Source organism: Pinus tabuliformis, chromosome 6 (genome assembly GCF_031772625.1).
Source record: "Pinus tabuliformis cultivar Carrire ecotype Pingquan chromosome 6, CPIR1, whole genome shotgun sequence".
Lineage (NCBI taxonomy): Eukaryota > Viridiplantae > Streptophyta > Pinopsida > Pinales > Pinaceae > Pinus > Pinus tabuliformis.
Window position 1 is genome coordinate 1,184,721,327 of NC_142292.1, and position 27,268 is coordinate 1,184,748,594.

General features: G+C 35.3%; 1 pseudogene; it reads right to left on the reverse strand.

Annotated features, from left to right (window-relative positions):
* Positions 1–23,829: 23,829 nt before the first annotated feature.
* LOC149262987 (phospholipase D alpha 1-like) lies at positions 23,830–25,328 on the reverse strand (annotated as a pseudogene).
* Positions 25,329–27,268: the final 1,940 nt, after the last annotated feature.

A 27,268-nucleotide genomic window follows, 5' to 3' on the forward strand; every position in this document is an offset into this window, starting at 1 on the left:
ACTATGCAAGGAAGTGTTATACCACCATTCCTCCAAAGGTAACCACTTGATCCATTGTGTCTGCTTATCGGATAGAAAGAAATGAAGATATCCTTCCAAACATTTGTTCACTATCTCAGTTTTCCCATTAAATTGAGGATGATAAGATGAGCTATGAGCTAATTGAGTACCCAAACAAGAAAATAATTTCATCCAAAAATTTCCAGTGAAAATGGGATCTCTGTCACTTACAATAATATTTGGGTTTCCATGTAGCTTTTGAATTATTTCCATAAATGAAGTAGCAATTGTACTGGCTTTAAATGGATGACATAATTCACAAAAGTGTGCCTTCTTGGTAAGTCTATCAAACACCACCATGATGATGCTTGACTTGGGTAAACCTGTGATAAAATACATTAAAACCTTCTCCCAACATTGACTTGGAATGGATAAAGGTTGTAACGTACTCGAAGTCTTAATTGTCTCAATGTTATTTTGTTGGAAAACGAATCATTCTGCACAAACTTTTGAGTTTAGATTTAAGTCCATCCCAAAACAATTCCTTCTTAACCTTGTCGTAAGTTTTTAAAAATCTTGAGTTCCCTCCTAAGGGAGAGGTGTGAAATTCTATAATAATCTTTTGTTTGAGATGGGAATTCTTAGAAAGGTACAAACTATACTTTTACAATAATGAGTCATTTTTCCAGCTAAATGTATCAGATGTATTGGGATCTTGCTGCAACTTTTGAATGAGTGCCCACACTTCTTCATCATTCTTCCATTCATCCCTTGCTTCGGTTATCCAATCTGGTTGGATAATAGAAACAGCATAAAGAAATTCTTCCACATCTTCATCCTTTCTTGAGAGTGCATCTGCAACAACAATTTTCTTTCCTTTTTTGTAGATGATTTCAAATTCATAACCCAACATCTTTGTGACCCATTTTTGATGCTCTTCATAAGATAATCTTTGTTCTAAAAACTATTTAAGACTATCATGATTCATTTTTACCTTGAATTTTCTTCCTATTAGGCAAGGTCGCCATTTCTTAAGTGCATGTAGTATTTCCAACATTTCCTTCTCATAAATAGCTTTGCGTAAATACTTTACTTTTCTTGGATAACTTTCAAAAGTAATGGGTCTTCCTTCTTGCATTATAACAACACCCATTCCATTTCCTCAAGCATCACATTCCACAATCAATGTTTTTGTGAACGCTGTCATAGCTAAGACTAGTGCTTGGCACATTTCCTCTTTAATATGTTCAAAGGGCTTAGTTGCTTCTATAATTCAAGAAAATGCATCTTTATTTGGCAATGTTATTAGAGGTGCAGCTATTCTCCCATAATTCTTAACAAACTTGCGATAATACCCTGTCAACCCAAGAAATCCTCACTGAGGCTTCAGAGATGTGGGGATTCTCCATTCCTTAATGGATTTAATTTTTTTAGGGTCTACCTTAACACCCTCATGAGATACAATATGACCCAGATATTCCACCTCCTATACCCCAAAGAAACATTTGGAGGTTTTTACAAATAATTGTTTCTCCTCCAATAATTTGAGCACCCTATCAAAATGTTGAACATGATCCTTCCAAGACTTGTTGTAGACTAGTATATCATTAGAAAATACTAACACAAATTTTCTAAGGAAGGGTTTGAAGATGGATTTCATCAAACCTTGAAATGTAGAAGGTGCATTGGTAAGGCAAAAATGCGTAACCAAAATTTCATAATGACCCTCATGAGTTATACATGTTGTTTTCAGAATGTCTTTGGTCTTCATTCTTATTTGATGTTACCTTGATTGAATATCCAACTTGCTGAAGTAGAGTGATCCATGTAATTCATCCAGTAATTCATCAATGACAGGAATGAGAAATTTATCTTTAATAGTGAGCTTGTTGATCTCCCTATGATCTGGACACATGTGCCATGATCCATCCTTCTTGTGCACCAATACTACTGGAGCAGAGAAATAACTTTGAGTATGTTGAATATACCATCCTCTAGCATTTTTGCAACCATATGTTCAATTTCACTCTTTTGTGCATAACGATATCTATAAGGCCTGATGTTTGGAGGAACACTTCTTGGAATCAAATGAATAGCATGATCATTATCACGAATAGGTTGGAGACCTTTGGGAGTCTCAAATACCTTCGAATGATTGTCCAATACTTTTTTGAGATATGGAGAAATAAATGATTTCATTGTTTCAACCTCTAGTGAACATAATTGTGCAATTACGCCCCATTGTTATTTATTTAGAAGGTTAGTCATGCCATTAGAGCTGATTATCTTTCCTGGTTTCCCTGCAATAACCCTTAATTAAACTTCCTTTCCTTTAAAAAAAAATTCAAGAAAAGTTCTTGAAAATTAAAAGTTATCTTACCCAAATATTGTAACCATGGAATCCTAGTATAAAATCAACACCACCCATTGGGATGGAAATCATTGGAATATTCAATACATATTCTCCCATGGATATCTTGTTATTATGGCACTTTACAGAGAAATCTATGGTTCATCCATTTGCAACCATCACTTGACACTTTGGTGCCGGATACAGTAAGCAATTTAATTCTTTCGCTATCTTACAATGAATAAAATTATGGGTACTACCTGAATCAATCAACGCTATTACCTTTTTCTTCTTGATATGTCCTTCTATATTGAGAGTTTGAGGAGTGGTAATTTCATCCAATGCATTACAAGCTATGGTCAGATTCATTTCTTCTTTCTCTATGGTTGGTTCTTGGTGTATAGCCTCCTCTTTTGATGTTTCTTGTTCCTTTTCTTCCTCCTCTTCACAATTTATGTATAATAATTTCTTCTCAACACACTTATGACCATTAGTGTATTTTTTATCGCAACTCTAACAAATCCCTTTTGCTCAATTTTCCTCCAATTTTTGTGGTGTCAACCTTGTAGGTTGTGGAAGACGAGTACTAGCAACACTTCCATATTTATAGTTGTGAGTAGTGGACTTCCTTGTTGCCATAATTTTTCTCTCAACTTTTCTTGCCAGCATGAAAGCCTTCTACAATGAATCAGGGTCCCAAAGTTGAACCTCATGTTGAATGTTACCTTTTCAATTCCCTATGAAAACATCAATCCTATGCTCATCTAGAATATTGGTTACCCTAATATTCAATTCTTAGAAGTCTTCAATGTGCTCTGCCATTGCACACTTTTGTTTGAGATTTATCAATTGGCTAAAGAAGATGTTTCTCTTTGTAACTTCATAATGTGCTACCATTTCCTCTGTAAAAATTTACCACATGATAAGTGGTTTACGAGAACAAATTCATCTATACCAGACAAACTATTTTGGTTCTAAATATAATGATGCAGTACGTACCTTTTGTGAGGGTTAAACATCATGCAGATCAAAATATTTCTCCATCTGTAGTATCCAAGTTACCGGACCCTTGTCATCAAAATTCCTCATATCTATCTTTGGAATGTGGTGGTTCTTAAACCCTACATTGGAGTCTCTAAAATCGTAATTGATATTCCTTTTGTCTTCATCATGACTTTCATGGATTTCCTTATCACGACTGGGACAACTTTGCCAAACCTTCCTTCAACCCCTCTATATTGACATTCGTCATAGCTTCCATGTCTACTTTTAAACCATAACTAAAATCTCCCATGTCCCTTTTTATACCATCTATCTTAACATTCATCCTAGCTTCCACTTCATTTTTTGTTACTTTTTGCAAGAGGGAAATTTGTTGCACCTGGTCTCCCAATTTTGATATATCATGTTGCATTTCTTCGTCTTCTTCATGTGTCATAGTAAAGCTTGTAGGTTTCTTACTAGGTGTTTCGATTTTCTTTCTTCAGGGCATCAATTAATGATAATTATGCTTCACTATTCTCTTTGAATCACTTCAAACTAATTTTTCAAAAAAAACTTATGCAAATTTTAAAAACTACACACCTTTTTTTTCTTTATAGGATCTCGATATTTAATCTGTTGTATCTCTATAATTTATGATCTCCAAGGTATGAAATTTTGTCCTGTGGTATCCCTCTAAATCCTCTTTCCAACCCCACAATTCATATCGAGATTGGATTCTCCAAGAAAGCATTATGCCTAATCTCCCACGATGACCTGATTATAAACTGATTCAGTAGCGCACAATTGTACGAAGTTCCATGTGTCACTATTTCGACCTTCGGCCCTGAAAATGGTATCCCACAAACTACAGTCTTTTTTCTTCTTGTCACTTTTTACGATTCTCACAGAGAAATTTATAACAATTTTCTCAAGGTAACAAGTTTGAGCAGGAATTCGGGAGCCTTGAAAAACCCCAACTTCCTTGGATCATATATTCGAAAATATTTTGAACCAATATTTGAAACTTGTACACCAGGTTTACCAAGTATTTAGCTCCAATGGGTTTTAATTTTAGATTCCAAAGCTTCATATAAATAAATTTATAGGGGAAATGCCATGATGACCTGTTTGCAGCAGCAAAATCCTAGAATCCAAATTTTGATACCAAATGTTATGCAACCACTTAACAAAATAGCATAAGAAATAGATCGATGACTTCAAATTTAGCCTCTTTGATGGGGAAACCTCCTTTACATTAGACAAATGAACAATTCTTGGATGATTCAAATGACAAAATCTCCTTTCTATATATAGGAGCCTAAGGGGCCACAATATAATCAAAGCCGACATAAAAATAATAATGTAAGGGCACAAAAATAACAATAGTAGGTTTCTATGGGGCACAATAATAACAATATGGGTACCAAATGGGCACAACAATAACAATAAGGGGCTACAATGACAATAAAAATAGGGGAATACACCAGTATTATAGGGACCTAAAATCATTTCTTTACTATCCTTTGTAGTAGCAACATACTTTGCTTTTCTTGTTGAAAGTGCAACAATGTTTTGAAATTTTGAAACCCAACTAACAGTTGTTCCACCTATAGTAAACACATAGCTTGTGGTTCTCGTCTCGTTATCTTTATCACCTCCCATATCTTCATCAACATATCCCTGTAGAGAAATGTTTGAACCACCAAAGCATAATGCTTGATTTGTGGTACCTCTCAAATACCTAAGAATCCACTTCACTACCATCTAATGCTATTTTCCTGGATTGTTCATATACCTTCTTACAAATCCCACTAGATGTGCAATATTGGGCCTTGTGTATACCATTGCATACATTAAGCTTCCAACTCCTGATGCATATGGAACTTTAGACATATAATCCATCTTTTCTTGGGTCTTGGGACACATTTCCTTACTTATTTTGAAGTGGTTAGCCAAAGGTGTACTAACTAGTTTTGCATTCTGCATATTAAATCTTTCCAAAACCTTTTCTATTTACTCACTCTGAGACAATGTTAGTGTGCAATTTTTCCTGTCTCTAATTATTTTCATACCAAGGATTTGTTTTGCAACACCCAAATCCTTCATTGCAAATGAATTTTCCAATTTTCTTTTGAACACATTTATTTCGTTCATGTTAGATGCTGCAACGCGCATTTTATCTACATGCAATAGCACTATAATATAGATTCCATCATTTTTATTTTAAAGATAAACACAATAGTCAGAGTGACATTTAGTGTAACCTTGTTTAGGCATAAACCTGTCAAATTTTAGATACCACTGCCTTGGAGCCTTTTTTAAGCCATACAAGCTCTTCTTTAATTTGCACACTAATTTTTCCTTTCCTTTGACCTCATACCCTTGTGGATATTGCATATATATTTATTCCTCCAAATCCCCATGGAGAAGGGTTGTCTTTACATCTAACTTCTCAAGATGAAAATCTTCTTCTGCCACTAGACTTAAAATAGTTATTATTGAAGTCATTTTAACAATAGCAGAAAAAAATGTCATCAAAGTCTATACCTTTATTTTGTGCAAACCCCTTCAGCACAAGTCTAGCCTTATACATTTATTTTCTTCCATCTTCTTCCTTCAACCTGTAAACCCATTTATGCTCCAATGTTGTTTTACCTGCAAGAAAATTGACTAAGTGCCAAGTTTGTTTATGCATCAAGGAGTCCATCTCTTCTTACATGGCTTGCTCCCACTTCTTCTTGGTTTCTGCCTACATTTCATCCTTTTATATTTGTGTTTCACCAGAAACAGTCAACAATACATAATGTAATGAAGGAGAGTATTGTTCAGGGGGTCTACTTATCCTGTAGATCTTATAACACTACTTTCAGGTGTTTGAGGTCCCTATTGTTGTTGTGGTTGATATCGTTGTTGTGACTGATAATCATTATTATTTTTAGGCGCCTTTAATTTTTCTGTGATCTCATCAAGCACTGCATATTATTTGCTTTCCTTTTATCATTTCTTTTCCTTCATTTGATCCTTATACAAGACCTTTTCATTGAATATGATGTCTATGCTCCTAATGATTTTATGATTTTCATAATCATATCAGTTATAACCATAATCACTAACACCATATCCAATAAAGTTACATTTCTTTGATTTTTCCTCAAGGTTTGTTCTATTTTCTTTATTAATGTGGACAAAGGCTTGAAAAATGAAAATATTTAAAATTTAGTTTACCTTTTTACCCGTCCATGCCTCCTATCAAATACCACCATCCAAGGAACTTAAAGGCCCTATGTTTATTATATAAACAACAATATCTACATAATCTTCCCAAATTCGAAGGGCAGTCCTACATGCAATCTCATGCACCTTGCACACTCCATGATTGTCTTGTTCATCCTTTCTGACACACCATCTTCCTATGGCGTTCATTGAACTATCTTCTCTCTGCAAATTCCATGTTCCGAAGAGTAGTTATCAAACTCTTTGTATTAGTATTCACCTCCAATTTCTGATTTGCGACACTTCAACTTATTTCATGTCTCATTCTCAACCAAATCTTTCCATTTCTTGAAAGTATCAAATACATCAAATTTATTTCAAATACAATAAATCCATATTTCTCTAGTTGCATCATCAATAAAAGTAACATAATAACGAGAGCCACCAAGAGATGATACCTGAACTAGTCCTCGTACATCTGAATTCATAAGCTCTAATTTTTCTTTCTTCTTTTCCTTCCTAACTTTGATAAATCTAACTCTCATCTGGTTTTCGTAAACAAAATTTTCACAGAAATCCAAATCAACAAGCTTCAATCCTAGAAACAATTTTCTTGAGTGAATAATCTACATGGATTTCTCACTCATGTGCCCAAGCCTATGATGCCACAATGTCATATATGCTCCTATGGAGGTCAAAGTATTAACAATATCAAAAATACCATTACATAAATACAACATACCAACCTTTTTTCATTGTTCTATTACTAGGGCTCCTTTAGTGACCTTCTAGATTTTTTTGTGAAATTAGTTACACAACCTTCACCACCTAACTTCCCTATTGGAATTATATTTTTATTTGGATATGTAACATGCCTTACCTCCTATAATAGCCATTTGTTTCCATTTTGTTTCTTTATAAAAAACTTACCCATTCCAGCGATTTTAGAGGGTTTATCATCACCCAAACGAACGTGTCCAAAATATCCTTGAATGTAGTCATGAAAATGTTTCCTATCATGTGTGCCATGGAATGAGGCCACTAAATATACCACCCAATCATAATTAATATTCTCTAATAAAATAATCAAATCATCTTAAAACACATCACTTGTCACATTCGCTTCATGATTGTTCTCTTGTTGTCCATCTCCTTCTTTTCCTCTTGGAGATTTGCAGTCTTTCTTCAGGTGTCTTTTCTTCCCACATTTCCAACACACTATCCCTAATCTGGATTTGGATATGTATTTTCTTGACTTACTGTAATTTCCGGGGCTTCTTCCTCTTTCCATTTTTCTTCCCCTAGTGTTTTCAATCGAAGCATTACCTAATGTCTCACCTGAGAGTTTCTGTCACATTTCCTTGCTATGGATATCACCAACAACATCATCAAACCTTAAAGTACTAGATCTATAGGTAAAGTTACTGATAAACATAACTAAGCCATCACATCTTTCTAGCAATGAGCACATAAACAACATAGCCCGAACTTCATCATAAAAAATTACCCCTACAAAACTTTACTGATTGGTAACTACGTTAAATTCATTTAAATGATCAGCAAAAAATCCACCTTTTGACATCTTCATATTAAATAGATTCTTCGTAAGAAGTACCTTATTTGAGGCCAAGGGTTTTTCATATTTTTTTTCAATGTCATCATTGAACCTTTTTTTGTCGTTTCATTTGAAATTTTGAAGACCTCCAACGCTGGTACACACAGATGTATTGTTCCTACTGCCTTTCTATAAATAATCTCCCATTCTACATATGTCATACTTGTTGGATTCTCCTCTTTTCCACCCAATTGTAGGTACAAATCTTTCTGATATAGATAATATTCCTTTAACATATTCCACGGCCGGTAGTTTTGGCTGTTAAATGTTTCAACTCTAAACCTACCATCTTCTGCCATTGCTCCCGTTTCAGCCAAAACCCTTCTCTCTTGTGAGTTTAATAGCCAAATATACCTTTAGCTCTGATGCCAATTGTTAGAAATTAATTAACCATGCAATGAAATACACAAAATATTATAGGATTGCATAAAACTAGAGACGCAAATATACGTGGTTCACCCAATTTGGGCTATGTCCATGGAGAAACAACTAGTCCTTCCTTTTATATTATCTAGTAAAATGAATAGATACAACCTAGAGAATATCCTTTGTAATTCCCTCTTCTCTCTCACACAATTTGCCCCCCCTCTCTCTCGTTAAGAATTATATTACACAAACAAAAATACAATTCCCTCATATAAACTGAGGGTTGCCTTCTAAGGAAAAAAACCCCTAAATTAACATAACTTCCGCCCTTAAATCATGTGCCTAATGAAAAGCCTAGATTGACTATGAAATTACAATATTTTACAAGGAAAACTTTCATCTATTTTTTTCTTTGGGGGCACGTCCCCTGAACCCCCACCAGGGGGATCATAAAATTCATTGTCCACCCCCCCCCCCCTCAAGACCCCCTTGATGGCGATTAAAAAGGTGTCATTGCTTCCCCATTAGGAACAAGGATCCACCACGACTGAAATAAAAAACATTTCTACAACTAGGAAGATAATTAGGCTTCACACCCAAAAATTCACCTTGGAATTATTTACGGTCACCTTTCAGTCCAACATTACGTATGATATTGTCACATTCTAGTAACAATGGTGATATGGTACAACCCTTATAAATTTATGACAATGTTATATTCTTGTTCACAAACGAAGTTGTGAACAAGATAGATATAATGTATTGATAATGAGATTTATTATGGCTTGGGATATTTTTTTCTTTGTTCCTCTTTGTTGAACTATTGAATGACAATCTAAAATAAGAATAATTTGGAAGGGTTTTTCCCTAGTCTCTTACCAAATCCCAGTGTCTTCTCTATGAATTCTTTTATTCTTGTGATATTTTATGCTTTTCTTGTATGATCATAATTGTATATAATTTCTAATGATGTTTGAATGATATGGGGTAAATCAGTCATGAAATTAAAGAAATGCAATTATCTAAAGAAAATATAAATGGAAGCCCTTTGAAAATTCAACATGGTATCAGAGCTAGGCTGAAGGAAAGTCAGTAAGAAATACACCAGAGGAAGAGTTCTTGAGTTGAGTAAGCTGAAGGATACCTAAAAGAATGCTAGGGTTTTAAGGAAACCCTAAGGACCCTTGATGGTTAGCGTTTTGAAGGAAAAATGATGAAGTTGCCCTAAGTGGAAATTTCCATTGGAAACCTTTTTGGATATGATTAGTGATTGTTCTGGGAAACCCTAGTTGGGCTCATCTTCAAGAAAAGGAAAATAATACATCAGTTGGACTTGGGAGGATCTATTTGTTCTCTTCAACAAATTTAATCATATGGTTGATGAACCTTACAGACTCATGTCTGAGAAGATGACTATATTAAGAAGGAGCTGATTAAAAGAACCATTTTTCTTGAAAAGAGAATTAGGACTATGCAGGACCCTTGATAAAGGTTCAGTTCTGGTCCTTGACAAATTTCACTTGTTTGAGATCGACTAGAGCACTCTTATGCCACCTTCTTGAGTTTTTATGGAGCACTCTATGACATCCATCCAAAGTTGCACTCTCAACATACATATGTTTTGAAACTAGTGTAGTGTGCCAAAAGAAGTTGCATATTCTGAAACTACATTTGATTGTCTAGTTATGTTAAACAGTCCATTATATACCAAGGTTATGTAGAGCCCTACTTTGATGTATCATCTATGGACCTTTATTATCATATTCATTCGAGAAGGCATTTTTCTTGTGGAAGAATATTGTCACAATTAATTCAGGCTTACTATGGAACTTGATCAAGGTTATGATGGAGAATTTGAGCCTTTGTAGACAAGAAGTTTCTTTTGTTAATTAAAGTCATCTGAAGTGACTATCTGAAGTTTCAATTACAAATATATTCATCCACTGTGATAGGTTACAATCACAATCTGTATGTCATCTAAAATTACAATCTAAGTTGTTAAGCCTGTCAAGTATGTCGAGCCCCTTATTTTGATACATTACAATAAATCAAGACCTTTAGTGGATCTACACCAAAGGTAGTAAGAGTGTTTTTTTTTGAGCTCGAGTGAATGACGAGTCTCAAATTTCAGTTAGACCATGGGGATACCGAGATGATGGTCATGTGATAGCTGGATAGACGGTGATGAATAGACCCGTGGTTAGTATAGTTTGCAAGAATCACATGGTATCATCTATCATCTACAACCTCCGCGCATTGATCAAATTTGTATGGAAATCAATCTTTGTGGTCTCATCTATAGTTTGACTCATATATATTCAATTAGGGGTACTCAAATCTTATTTCAGTGATATAATCTCTGGTCGAATATGAGGTTTTGGATATATGTTAATCTTATGACTCTTGAAAAAATAGCAGTAGCCGTATGTCATTATTACAATGTTTTCTTGATGGTTATAAGATGTGATATAGATATCTGATAAATGATGACAGTGATATATTTACATGTTGCATAGTGATAGTAATATGTACTTTATATCTGACAGTGACCTTCATGGTTCATAAGGCAGAGATATTCTTGATTGCACTCTACTACAACATTCATGTCAAAGGACTCTCATATGAGATCCTCAATCTTGCTCTTCCTATTATGAAAATAACTTATTATGAATCTTTGATGACTATGATTCTTGATGGTAGAAATTATATTTGGAAGAGCTTCCATAGTAATGTATGTCAACACACAATGATGAGCCAATATAATAGTCCTTATCATTAGTAATGTTTGGAAGACAATAATTTTGAATATGAGTGCGACCTATACCTATGATGGATATAATAGATATCTGGTGTGACAATATTCTTCTATCTTCCATGACACTGATGTTTCATGTTTGACATGATCACAAATCTCCATGGCATAAATTCTTTAGAGATCTATGATTGATATCTCGGATTGATGAAGAGGCTTCTTTTTCAGAAGGACCGGATCATGATAGGATCCTTGCATGTTATTGATACATAAGGATGAAGCACCTTTCGAATCTACCTCTCAGTTTTGATTACAAATTGAAGAAATAATTTTGATGATCATTTGATGAAGTGAAGGTATGACTTTAACATTTGGTTTTATGAACTAATAGTATACCTATGACAAGAATGGATTATTTCATTAGTCTAAGAGGGAGTTATTTGTTGAGCCCACAATTATTATAACAAAGAACTTCTCTGTCTATGGAATTGCACTGTCAGAGGCATGGCATGCTTGATTGCTTATCTTCAAAATCCCATAATGAGCAGACTCCTAAGATGATCCTTTACATCATGCACCTTGGAGCAGAGAAAGTATGGTCATATGATTTTCTTGTAGAACGGGAATTGGGGCACCTTCAAGAATTAGACAAGCTTAGGCTTATGGTCTCCCTAACTGACACAGAGTAATATTAGTTAAATATTTTCTTTAACAAGATGTACAGGAAACATAAGATTTCTAAGTGATGCTAAAATCATTGATGCTAGAATTGCTAGCAGTAAAACTGTGTGTTTGAAGAATATCTTTAGTGAGTTTCATTTCATCATACATCTATATGCTACTAGGAGGAGAAATGAGTCTCCCATGGATGAACCAATTATCATTGTTGTCACATAGAACAAGTCTTGGTTTACCGTGAGTAGCATCACACCATCGTCTATAAAATGGGATCATGGTTGGGTTTGACATTGAGTTGTGGGATCTCCTAGGGGCCTGGGGTACTTCTCATGTCTATGCATGACCATAGGGTGAGTGGCTCACCTTCCCCTATAGGTACATTGTGTACAAGCTGAGTGGTTCACCTTCCCCTGTGATACCCCATGGTGATATATGTGAGCATAGGGTGAGTGGTTCACCTTCTCCTATGGATGATATTATATGCATAGGATGAGTGGTTCAACTTCGCTTATGGCATATGGGTAGGATGAGTGGTTCAACTTCTCTTACAGATGTCGCATCATACAACCTACTCATGTAGTCTGAGACTCATGGGAAGTACCCCTCATTTTTCCAATGAGTTTGGAAAATAGGATAGGGACCATAGCACTACAAATGGATGCATCATGTACTTCCATACTCCCTATGACTAGGATGCATGATGTTCAACAACTTGATCTAGGATCAAGTCCAATTAGGGTTCTACCCCTGGACATGAGGATTTGTCTCTATCTTTCTTAGTGAGAGTGGAAGGGTCCTGTGACCCACCTTTTTTTTATTCTTAGTGTGTGATCCTTTCCCTTGCAATAAGTATGTCTCACTTATTGGATAAAGGATTGATTTGAGCTCCTCGATGTGGTTCTAGGTTGAGCAAGGCTCCCTGATGTTTGTAGGTTATAACTTTGTACAACAATTACCTACAAACGAATTCTTAAAACAAAAAATATATAATGGTGAGAACATAAAACAAATAAACAAATATTTTCCCCTGGATCCCAAAACTGGGATTACCAGATTGATTTTTCATTATGTTCCTTTCAATGTTACAACACATATATATACATGCCAAATCATTCATGATTAGAACATAGTCGTAGTCCCTTGATTCGATCTACAAAATACCATGGGTAGAAAACCATCATCGCCAAAACCATGTACAAAACCCATGAACAAAACCATGGGTAGGCCCATCGACCATCTTTGGGTCCACCCCCCATCTATGGGTCCGCATATATATAGGGGAAAAAATTTCTCATGGCATTGCCCCATATGCCATGCAGGGGGGCTACAACCCCTATGTAAACCCCCCGACAAGGGAGGGTCTAACCCCACTGTTCCCGACACAATGAATAGGGGAGCTGACCCCCCCCCCCCCCACCCCACGCATACGACTCGACATGCAAAGAATATAACACACAACCAAAAATGTTATTCTTGGTTGGACTAAGCTTTCTGATGTTGTGGGTTGAGTTGGGCTCCCTTATGATGTCATATACTTTTTCTTCTTTAGATTAACAAGATTTTCAATAGATAGAGATGAGTAAAGATGAGTCGAGGTGAGATATGAATTGATGATTCCTCTTATTGTTCATCTGATGATCGAGTTATCTTCAGACATGTTGATATGGATATGGAATATCTCTTCACGACTAGTAGGGTTTGGACTATTGATCTCCCCTACCATTGGTTATAACTTTCTCTTCTTTTATGAGACGATATGAGATGGATTTTATCAATGATACAAGTGACTATTATTTCTATGATTGAGGTGCATGTTGTTAATGGAAATTCCTCCCTAGCTAAGAGGGAGTGTTAATTTTGGTAGCTATGAAGAAATTTTCTAAGCCCTCACTTGACTTGAAAATGTTATTAAAATAAATTTATTTGTGAACTCCAAGTAAGCTCAAATTATTGGAGGGAAATCATTTAAATTTTAAATTTAAATCTAAAATTGAAGGTTGACTTCAAGTTTAGCCTTCCCCAAGGGACTTGTCCCTTCATTCAAATAAACAACTATAAATAGGCATTAATGATCCTCCGTTCTACAACAATTTCATAACTCGATATTTTGAGAAAAGGTTTGTGGCCTTGAAAGGAATATCTATGCAGTTTGTTATGGAAAACTCTTCGGCATAGAAAGGCACATCTCTGCGGCCTACGAAGGCACATCTCTACCACGTATTAAAGGCATCATCTGCAGTCAAACTCTTGTAATAACTGTAACAAATTCTCTCTACATTTGTGGTCTAATTCCCATAACAATTGTTGCCTTCTTCACCTCTCTTTTGTAGCACTTTTATGGTATCTTCCTCAATCCCCTTATATTTTTTTCCAACTTTATTATAGCTCGCATCTATTGCTAATTTCTTGTAACATAATTAGAATGTGAAGAAAAAAGGGAGGTCAAACCTAGATCCTGTGATTTAGATATGTGTCTAGTTAGTATTTGTGATCTTCATGGCAACATGTGATAATAATATTCATGATTGTGCCTTCCATTCACATCAAATATCTATATGACAGTCCCCTTTGGAGTTTTCCAATAGTGGAAGTGACATCGATATTAATGGAATCTCCAAGAGAAACTCTAATCCCAGTATACGCAGAGATATGGCTTTGTTACTAAGCAACATAGTAATATGGTTGAGCGTGTCACGATGGAAGTTTGGTTAGTCTCAACACTATGACATCACCATATCGCATCATACTATGGTATCTATATTTGTATGTTATCTCAACATCTCATTTATGTCTCTCTCTACAACATAACATATATGGTATACCTAAGAGTTATATGTGGCATCCGTTTAGGTATGTGTGGCACTCTATTATGTATGGCATTTGATCATGTATGTTATTACTTATTTAGCTCAACATTATTTATGGTCACTTTTCAATCTAGTGTTACATATGATATCATTATAGTCCAATAGCAGTGGTGATATGTTGCATCCCTTATAAATTGACGATAGTGTTATAGTCTATATAGTCTCTAGATATCTTGATGTATGATGGCTCACGATACTCTTTTCTTTGTTCCTCTTTGTTGAACTATTCAATGACAATCTAAAAGAAGAAGAAGAATTTTGAAGGGTTCCCCCCCTTGAGGGGTTTTTCCCTGGTCTCTTACCAAATCTCGGTGTCTTCTATGTGCATGCTTCTCTTATTGTGATATTTTATCCTCCACTACTATGATGATATTTCTATATAATTGCTAATGATGTTTGACCGTTATGGGGTAAATGGGTCATGAAATTAAATAAATTCAATTATCTAAAACAAGGATCAATGTAAGCCCTTTGAAAATTTAACATTTAACAATCTTACTGTTGGGTCCCTATAATACTAGTGATTACCCCATTACTATTGTAGTTATACCCCTTATTAATATTGTTGTGCCCATATTGCCCCCATATTGTTATTACTATGCCCCATAGAATCCCTCAATTGTTATTTTTGTGGCTTTATATTATTATTGTTAGGTCGGCTGGATTATATTGTGACTCCTTAGACTCCTATATATAGAAAGGAGGTTTTGTCATTTGAATCATCCAAGAATTGTTCATTTATGTAATATAAAGGAGGTTTCCCCCTCGAAGAGGCTGAATTCTAAGGCGTTTATCTATCTTTTCTATGTTTTCTTGATCTGGTTTCATAACATTTGGTATCAGAGCTTTGGATTCTATGGTTTCACTGCTCCAAACAAGTCATCGTGGCATTTTCGCTATAACTTTTTTATACGACATTTCAGAAGTTAAAAAAAAAACCCATTTGAGAAGAAATTGCGATGAACCTTAGGTCCGAATTGCAGAGCTTTTCACGCTATATTTGCGGAGATATGATCTGAGGAAGTTGGTCTTTTTGTAGACTCCTGAATTACATTCCAAACAAGTGACCTGGGGAAAATCATCATAACTTTCTCTCTGAGGATCGGATTGAAATTTTGTCAGAAGGTACAGAAAGAGGACAGACTGTAAATTCTTGTAGGCATTTTTCAGATCCAAAGGTCAAAACAGTGACTCGTGGCACGTCGTACAAGTTATCTCTACTGAACTAGTCTATAATCAAGTCACTGAGGGAGATTTCACATAACTCTTCCTTGGAGAATCCAATTTGGGTCAGAATTGTGGCATTAGAAAGAGGATGTAGAAGGCTACTACAGATCACAATTTCAGAACTAGAGGATCTGAAATTACAGAGATACATCAGATTCAATATCAGGCTTCTACAAAGTGAAAAAGGTGTGTAGGTTTTTTTTTAGATTTTGTGTAACCATGGTTTGAAGGAATTCAAAGGGCATAGTAAAGCATTATTATCGGTAACTGATGCCCCGAGGAAAGAAAATACAAACACATAGTAAGGAACCTGAAAGCTCTAGCATGACTCATGAAGAAGAGGAAGAAATGCTACATGATATATCAAAATTACAAGAACAAGTGCAACAAATGTCACACTCACAAAAGCTAATAGAAGCTAGGATAAATGGCGTGGAATCTAAGATAAATGGCGTGGAATCTAAGATAAAGGGCATGGAAGCTAAGATGGGTGATTCGAAGACTGAAGAGAGACATGGCAGATTTGAACACAGATTTGAAGACAGACATGGCAGATTTGAAGATAGATTTGACAAATTTTCTACAAGAAATACTTACTAATCGTGAAAAGGTTGTAAAGGAAACTCATGATGTGAACAAAAGAAATGTTAATCATGATTCCATAGACTCTAATGTTGGATCGAAGACCCACCATATTCCAAAAATCGAGATGAGGAAGTTTGATGGCAAGGATCCTGTCACATGGATATTACAGATGGAGCAATTCTTCGATCTCAATAATGTGCAAAACACATAAAAGGTACATATCGCAACTTTATATTTGGAACCAAATCAGTTTGTATGGTATCAATGGCTTTGCTCTTGTAAACAATTTATCACTTGGGAAATTTTTACGGAAGAATTGGTAGTACATTATGAGGATACAAAAAGCAACACTTTTTTTAGCCAATTGATAAGTCTCAAACAAAAGGGTTCAATAATGGAGCACATTGAGGAATTCCAAAAATTGAACATAAGGGTAAAAGATATTCCAGAGGAGCATAGGGTTGATGTGTTCATAGGGTCTTTAAAGGATAATATCCAACATGATGTTCGCCTTTGGGAACCTGATCCATTAGAGAAGGCATTTAGGTTAGCAAGAAAAATGGAAAGCAAAATTATGGCAACCAGGAAGCATACCACTCACAACTATAAAGACGGAAGTGTTGTTGCCCCTAGTCTTCCACAACGTATAAGGTTGACACCACAACAATTGGAAGAAAAAAGAGCAAAAGGGCTTTGTTACAGTTGTGATAGCAAATACACTAAAGGTCATAAGTGTGCTAAGAAGAAATTATTCTACATAGATTGTGAAGAGGAAGAAGAAAAGGAGCAATAAAGGTCAAAAGAAGAGGATATACTCCAGGAACAAAGCCTAGATGAAGAACAAATAAATCTGGCCATATCTTGTAATGCATTGGCGGAATTACCACTCCTCAAACCATCAACATAGAAGGACAAATCAAGAAGAAAAAGGTAATAGTGTTGATTGATTAAGGAAGCACCCACAATTTTATTCATTGCAAGGTAGCAAAAGAATTGAATTGCTTCCTAATATTAGCACCAGAGTGTCAAGTGATGATTGAAAATGGAGGAACAATAAATTGCTCTGGAAAGTGCCATAATATCAAGCTATCCATGGGAGAATATGTATTGACTAGCCCAATGCTTTCCATTCCAATGGGAGGTGCTAATGTTGTATTAGGAGTCCAATGGCTACAATCCTTGGGTACAATAGCTTTTAATTTTCAAGAATTTTTCATCAAATTTTCTACGGAAGGAAAGGAAGCTGAATTAAGGGGTATTGCAGGGAAACCAAGAAAGATAATCAGCTCTAATGGTATGACAAAGCTTCTAAAAAAGGAGCAAAGAGGTGTAATTTCACAATTATGTTCGCTAGATGTTTCCACATCAGAATCATCTATTTCTCCAGATCTCCAAAAAGCCCTGGATAATCATTCCAAGGTATTTGAGACTCCCAAAGGTCTCCCACCTATGCGTGATCATGATCATGCTATTCATCTGATTCCAGGAAGTGTTCCTCCAAACATCAGGCCGTACAGATATCCCTGTGTCCAAAAGAGTGAAATTGAACGTATGGTTGCAGAAATGCTAGAGGCTGGTATAATTCAACCGAGTCAAAGTTCTTTCTCTGCTCCAGTAGTATTGGTGCAAAAGAATGATGGATCATGGTGCATGTGTCCGGATTATAGGGAGCTCAACAAGCTCACTATTAAAGATAAGTTCCCCATTCCTGTCATTGATGAATTACTTGATGAATTGCATGGATCAATTTACTTCACCAAGTTGGATCTTCGTTTAGGATATCATCAAATCAGAATGAAGACTGAAGACTTTCCGAAAGCAACATTTAGAACTCATGAGGGTCATTATGAATTTTTGGTCATGCCTTTTGGCCTTACCAATGCACCTTCAACATTTCAAGGTTTGATGAATTCAATTTTCAAATCATTCCTTAGAAAATTTGTGTTAGTATTTTTTGATGATATACTAATCTACAACAAGTCTTGGAAGGATCATGTTGAACATGTTGACAGGGTGCTACAACTATAGGAGGAGAAACAATTATATGCAAAAAGATCCAAATGTTTCTTTGGAGTCCAGGAGGTGGAATATCTGGGTCATATTGTATCTCATGAAGGATTTAAAATAGACCCTAGCAAAATTAAATCCATTAAGGAATGGAAAATCCCCACATCCATAAAGCATATGCAAGGATTTCTCGGGTTGACAGGGTATTATCGCAAGTTTATTAAGAATTATGGGACAATAGCAGCACCTCTAACAACATTATTGAAGAAAGATGCATTTTCATGGACTCTGGAAGCAACAAAGGCCTTTGAACATCTTAAAGAGGCAATCTACACCGGACTTCACAAAAACCTTTATTGTGGAATGTGATGCTTCAGGAAATGGAATTGGTGTTGTTCTAATGCAAGATAAAAGACCCATTGCTTTTGAAAGTCATCCAATCAAGGGAAAGTTTTTAAGCAAAGCTATTTATGAGAAGGAAATGTTGGCAATACTCCATGCACTTAAGAAATGGCGACCCTACCTAATGGGAAGACACTTCAAGGTAAAAACAGATCATGATAGCCTTAAATACTTTTTAGAACAAAGATTATTCTCTGAAGAGCAACAAAAGTGGGTCACAAAGATGTTGGGTTATGACTTTGAAATCATCTACAAAAAAGGGAAGAAAAATGTGGTGGAAGATGCACTCTCAAGAAAGGATGAGGATGTGGAAGCATTGTTGTGCTCCATTTCTATTATCCAACCAGACTGGATAAACCAAGCAAGGGAGGAATGAAAGAATGACGAAGAAGTGTGGGCACTTATTTGAAAGTTACAACAATATTCCAGTACGTCTGATACATTTAGCTGGCAAAATGATTCATTATGGTACAAAGATTGCTTATACCCCTGTAAGAATTCCCAGCTAAAACAAAAGATTCTTATGGAATTGCACACTTCTACCTTACGAGGGCACTCGGGATTTTTAAAAACTTACCACAGGGTTAAGAAGGAATTTTTTGGGGATAGCCTTAAATCAGATATTCAAAAGTTTATGGCGGAATGTTTGGTTTGCCAACAAAATAAAGTTGAAACAATTAAGACACCTGGTCTATTACAACCTTTATCCATTCCAAGCCAACGTTGGGAGGAGGTTACAATGGATTTTATCACAGGTTTACCCAAGTCTGAGGGAAAGAGTGCCATCATGGTGGTAGTTGACAGACTTACCAAGTATGCACACTTTTGTGCATTATCACATCCATTTAAAGCCAGTACAGTTTCTACTGCATTTATGGAAACAATTCAAAAGCTACATGGAAACCCAAAGATTCTTATAAGTGACAGAGATCCCATTTTCACAGGAAATTTTTGGACAGAATTATTTTCTTGTCTTGGTACTCAGTTAGCTCATAGCTCATCCTATCATCCTCAATCTAATAGGAAAACTGAGATAGTAAACAAATGTTTGGAAGGATATCTTCGTTGCTTTGTATCTGATAAACAGACACAATGGGTCAAATGGTTGCCTCTGGCTGAATGGTGGTATAACACTTCCTTCCATACAGCAACAAAAATGACCCCATTTATGGCACTTTATGGGTATCAACCATCATCCATCACATCATATTTAAGAGAAAATTCTAAGGTTCAGGCAGTGGAACATCACATCGAACATCAACAACAAGTCCTCCAACTCTTAAAGGATAACCTCGTGTTGGCACAGAATAGAATGAAACAACAGGCAGATCAACATCGCAGTGAAAGAATTTTTGATGTAGGTGATTGGGTATTCCTACAACTACAACCATATAAGCAAATGTCCCTCAAGCAAGCTAATAAGGATAATAAATTATCACCAAAGTATTATGGTCCATACAAGGTGTTGCAAAAGATTGGTACTATGGCATACAAATTGGAGCTTCCTGCAGCTTCTCGATTGCACCTAGTTTTCCATGTTTCATGTTTAAAGAAGGTTATAGGCGACAAGCTCCCAGTTCAAACAATATTGCCAGAACTTGACGAGGAAGGAAAAATTATATTGGAACCGAAAGCAGTCACAGAAACAAGAACTCGACAGCTGTGAAATCGATCAATTTCAGAGTATCTTATCAAGTGGAAGAACTTATCCGTTGAAGATTCCACATGGGAGGATGAGAATTTTATGCAAAAGTATCCAGAACTACTCAAGCATTGAGGACAACACTTTTTTGAAGGAGAGGGGCATGTTGGGTCCCTATAATACTAGTGATTACCCCATTACTATTGTAGTTATACCCCTTATTAATATTGTTGTGCCCCTATTGCCCCCATATTGTTATTACTGTGCCCCATAGAATCCCTCAATTGTTATTTTTGTGGCTTTATATTATTATTGTTAGGTCGATTGGATTATATTGTGACTCCTTAGACTCATATATATAGAAAGGAGGTTTTGTTATTTGAATCATCCAAGAATTGTTCATTTATGTAATGTAAAGGAGGTTGCCCCCTCGAAGAGGCTGAATTCTAAGGTGTTGATCTATCTTTTCTATCTTTTCTTGAGCTGGTTTCATAACACTTACAATAAAAAACTTCAATATCAAAAGGTTCCCAGAAATATAATTCAGAATGGATGCCTACTTTCATTCATCTTTTAATGACAATAATGATAAATGAAGTGATGTGTTAAAGGTAGGGACTAAGGGAATATTTTTTTTTTATTTTTTTCAAACATAACTACAGTGTTTCTACCTTCCTTTCATTAATCATCTATTTTATAACCTATTCTGGTTGCCACATTTCTTTTATCATTCATGACAAATCAAGAACATCGACTCGAGGTCTCTGGATCCGCAATGCTAATGCTAATCAATAATGCAATGTGGAACATTGGTTAACATTAAGAGATGTTAGCAGTGAGAAATTTACCTAAATACATTTACCAACTATATAATAGTTAGAATGAATAATTATGGATATGGATATTTAGTCGAGAGAGAAATTTTAAATTGAACTTGAGCTATTCAGTATTAAGTACCCCTCCTAGGGTATGGATTCAACAAGTTCTACATATGAATATGGAATTTCATGAGCTAGGTTTAGTGGATAGTAATGCAAGGATAAGGATATGGATCTTTTGCAAAAAGAGTAATTTGAAACTAGAGTTGAGCTTCTCGAGAATAATTAAATTGCCCAAGAATGGATATAACAACTTCTACATATGCATATATGGCATTTCAAGAGCCAAGCTTAAATTTTAATTGGATAGTGATGCATGGATATGGATTTTTAGCCAAAAGAGAAATTTGAAATTAGAGTTGAGATTTTCACGAATAACTATCCTTCCCTGGGGATGAATTCAAAAATTGTTAATGCATACGAAATTTCAAGAGCCCAGGGCTACACTTATAGTGGATAGCAATGCATTTATATGGATCTAAAAGAAATTTGAAACTAAACTTGAGCTTCTCACCAATATGTACCCTGCCCTAGAATGGGTTCAACAAATTCTACACATGCATATGGAATTTCAAGATCCATGCCTACATTTTTAGAGGATGTTAATACAAAAGTTAGGGTATTTCAAATGAAGTGTGCTCCCTTGCAAAAATTAATTACAAAAAAGATATGCTTTCCATTTTATTAGTTTATGATATCCCTAAAGTCGATAATTTCAGAGGTTATGAGAGCACTATCTATAACTTTGGTTCTCAACCAAAATAGAAGGAATGATGTATATGGAGGGAACAAAGTACCTGAGTAAGTTCCTCATATATTTTATGAAATGTCAAAGAGTAAATAGATGTTATAGAGCATATTGTACAATGTTTTCTTCAATATATGAGCGCTTATAATCTGATCCAATGGAAGCTCCGCTGACAATACCATCGAAGCCTGCAAAACATGTGTCCACGTCCTTGAAATGAATTCTGAACAAGAACTAGACTATCATCTTAGATTTCTTAGCAAATTATTTGAGCTTCATCGTAATCATGTACTCATGTATTGTACTTCTCTTTATCAATTTTCTCTTTGGGGAGTAATACCTTTCTTATGAAATGCATTTGTGTTTCAATGTATTGCAGCTAAAACTTCTGAAATTCGTCTTAATAATGAATTGATCAAGGAAACCCTAGAATCTATCACAGAAAGTGCAGGTGCAAGGAGGCAAATCATGTGCTAGATGAAGATGAAGCGCTTTTGAGAAGCTCATCACAATTCATAGTACATTGATTGAAAATACATTATTACCAACCAATGTACGAGATGAAGATGAAGTGGTTTTGAGAAGCTCATCACAATTCGTACACTGATTCAAAGTACATTATTACCAACAATCAAATGTATAGTTCCGAAATAACCAAACAGATTAAATCTTGTCTATAATACAAGAGGGTAATGATGGATTGTTTATGCGTGTAAAAGAGAATAACGCAACTATTGTTTAACTGGAGAAGGCAATGAGAATCGAAGTGAAAGAACATATTGTACATATGCGAATTCCAATGAGAATCACACCAATAAGAATCAAAGTGAAAGAACATACTGTATATATGAAGGAATCTTTTTACAAACCTAATTTAGCTTTGAGGAATCCATCAGACACGTATATATTCTAGAAAACCTTCAAACTTGCCATAACATGGATAATTCCATCAATCTGTAGTGGTGTAGAAAGTTAATCATATCAGTCTAAAATTTGGCCATTCATTTAAAAAAAATACATATCAAATGTTCTTATAGCTCCAGCAAGCACAGCTGTATATTCTCATACCCTTTTCATAATCCTCCCTGACTACTTTCTATTCTTCTTTTTTTTCTTATAGGAGACGTAAGAATACAAATGAATAAGAAGAGTGTGAAAGTTTGGCAATGGTTAATTTAAAAGAGAAGTGTTTCTCTTTTTAAAATATTTCCCTATAATTGATATTATACCGTATTGCAAGTGCCATGGACATTGAGAAATATTAGTTTACTATATCTGATGGAGCTTTCAAGCCCTATACTATGCGTTTATCAAAACACACCACAAAAATTTGATATGATCTAAAATAGTCGACGACGCCATTTCAATAGAAGAAGTGTTTAAAACACAATTATGCATTTATTATGAAATTAACCTTAACAACGACTCATCTGAATCAGAATCTAAAATTGGAAATTTAATAATCACTGCTACTCCTCATGATCACCACTCCTACCTGCATTAACTCCATACTGATTACACACTGGATTTGGACCTAAATACCTGAACATTCCAAGTCTCCTGGTCATTTTCACATGTCACTATCGAAGAAGGAATAATCTCACCAAGCTGTCTCAGATACAAGAGAAAATCCTTCTGACATTGCTTCCTCCACCTATGCTCAAAGTTTTATAGCACATGCCAAGTAACATATCCTTCCATCTTGCAATGAATATTGTGTCAGGGCTCTTTGAGCCTTCCTTTATCAATTGCCCCAATAGGGAAGTTTGGCTGATGGAAATCAGCATCATGAACAGAATACAAACTCCTAAACAGAGAATGGAATTGGGTATCATACCTCCCATCACACAGATCGATACCTCCAATAAATATCACAATATCCTCTCCTCCAAACCATCTCTAGCGAGAGGGATGTTAACGACAACAATCTTCTAATTATGCGTAAATATCATCTAGATCTGCAAGTCCTGCATGAATCTCTGCCTATTATCGTGATTCCTTGCACACGTCACGCAATTCACATCTAATCCCGAGAAGTAAGGTAAGGTATCTTCATCGTGGGCGGCCATCAATCCATCCTTCTTCAGTAGCCCAACAGAGGTCTTGTCATCCCCAATAAGCATAAGCACCCTGACCCCTTCACTGGTCCTCCTCTTCAGAATCTGACCTAGTGTCTCAACACCACCAGGATTTAGCCTCTTGGAGTCAATGGTGAGGGTGATCTCAGCGTAAACATACCATCCAATAATGTAAATCAGATGCTGAGCATTGTTAATTGCATCGAAGATATCCTCGCGTCATCTATGAGGCTGGTAGAGTTGTCCTCCAGTCGAAAGTATCTTGGGCACAAACTTATCAAGCACATCAGCATTATGGCGTAGAATGACCTTACACCCTTTCCCTTGAGGAAGAAAGGTATATGGTACCCCAGGGAACTTATATGACCTGACACCTCTAGCCTAGTTTGGATCATGGCTAACATCAAAATAATACAAATTCACACGAATCCTTGCCCCTCCCCCAATAGGATCCTTTTCTTCATTAATCGGCTTGAGTTATTGCTTGAACTCATGGCTATCTACGAGATCTTTTCCAGGTACATAGGCTCTTCCGACTACCATTACCCCAATTGGGTTATGATCTTTAACACTAAAAACTACATTTCCAACTGGGTGACCACAATAAATGTGGAAGGACTCATACCATAGTCAGTGCTTGGGTTGGTCATGGATTATTCGAGTTCAACCCATGAGACCTTTCTTTAGGTTGATGGTCGCGTACAGTCTATTAGCTTCTTTCCAATACCCAGAATGAACTGTGATCAAAGACACAAAAAATAAAAAAACTCAAACAATAGAGAACTAATCGCAACGGATTTGATCACTCCGACCTTAGAACCCAAAACGCTATTTTTTTACCTTTATGAAGAGCTTGAGAGTTGCTCCCGTGACTCGACAGGGATCGCTTAGGGAATCGGGCTCATAGACAGTGCCATGGAGAGTTCCAAGCACCATGATTCAAAACATCAAATTTCAGCATAAGTACCCTCATAGCTGAAAAAGAAAACCCAATCAAAGAAATTGAAAAATGGTAGACAAGCCCTAATAATGATTTTGAAAGAAAAACACCCAAATTTATAGAAAAAGAAAGATGCACTCCAAAATACCGTCTCAGAGATATAGAAGAAAACTTAATAGAGTTGTATTTTACTACACATACCCAAATATGTACTTTCCTAGAAAATTTACAGTCGATTGTGAAGTTCTAGCCCTCCTCCACTAACAATTTCATTACAATTGGAATATTAAGCTGCGAGGACTTGGCCATCCTCCCACTAACGATTTCTTCACTCAAGGCACCGATATGGGCAACACCATATCTAATAGTGGCGACAACCATCTGGCCAGTCTTTCCACGAGGAGGGCCTCCTTGAGTTACGTGTTTGATAAGCAATAATCAAGTGAGATGATGTAACCGTCTGCCTGCTATCTTCTTCTCGAGAGGAATCCCCTTCTGTATTCAAGTTTATCGGACTCGTGTGATTTGTAATTTAACACAATATGAATATTGTCTGTTTTGTATTTTAAGAGGTTTAAGAGCTTGTATGGTATTGAATTGTATTTAGTATTAAAAAAAAAAAAAGTATGGTATTGAATTGTATTTAGTATTAAAAAAAAGTTGTCTTACTTTTTTTAAATTAATTAATATAAATCGCATTAAAAATATAAATGTGGTTGATATAGTGGAAGGCATTATAAATATAATAAAAAAATTATTGCAACATAAAAAATGTCTTATCAATGCATATAATTGCATGACTAACTATGTATAAAAAAAGTTATGGGTCAACTTTAATTTAAGAAGGAAAAAAATAATTACACATCTTATTGTAAAATAGACCATTTTGCTAAATAAAATCCCCTTATATATTAATTTCTTCATCTAATTAGAATATTAAATTACTAGAATTGGAATAATCTCAAAACCCTAGAAAATTGGTGAGAGGGGAGCCACGTGAATATAATTTAGGGAGAAAAAAAAGAATTACATGTCTTATCTTAAGATGGACCATTTCTCTAAATAAAATTTGTGTATATATTAATTTCCCCATCCAATTAGAATATGAACTTATTAGAATTGGAATAATCTGAAATCCCCACTAAATCTGTGGGTAGGGAGCCATATGGCACGAATCTAATTTCTAAATTATTTTTTAAAAGTGAGTGCAACCTACCAAACTTTATAACACACTACAATGGTTAATAAACATTCCGACGAAGCATATGTTGAGCATATTCCCTTGAGAATTAGTCTAGACCATCATTAAAAATTAAATAAAAGAGTCAACAATATCCTCATCCAGATTAAGTTGAAATAGGAAGCCTTCCACAAAAATAGAACTATTTTAAGACAAAAGATTTTTTGTATCTTAAAAAAATGTCTTAAAAGGCTAAAAGTCCCTCCTTGTAGTAGTGTGTATTATAAGTGTAAGTTATATTCTTTTTCTACACTAATTTATTATGGTTGAATGTGATTATTACAATTTCATATACATAAACAATAAATGTTGATGATGAACTTTTAGTTATGTTTTTATATTTTTCCTAGTTTTTCGTTCTCTTTGTTTCTTGAATGTGAAACCTCAAATCTCCATTTTTTTTTTTGTCCCATTGTCCTTTCCGTTTTGGCTTCGTTTCATGTTTCTGGTAACATAGATCAGAGGTTCCATGATAGAAGTAGAAACATAGATCAGAGGTTCCATGATAGAAGTAACATAGAACAGAGGTTTCATGATAGAGGCTATGGTCAATATAAGGGTACAATGGGTTGCATTGTGATAAATGTGAAAAATGTTTTATGATTCTATTTTAATTTAATTTTTTTTTTTAATATAGTAATTATATTATTATAAATTATGAAGTGCATATTTTATTTATTTAATTTTTGAAAAGTA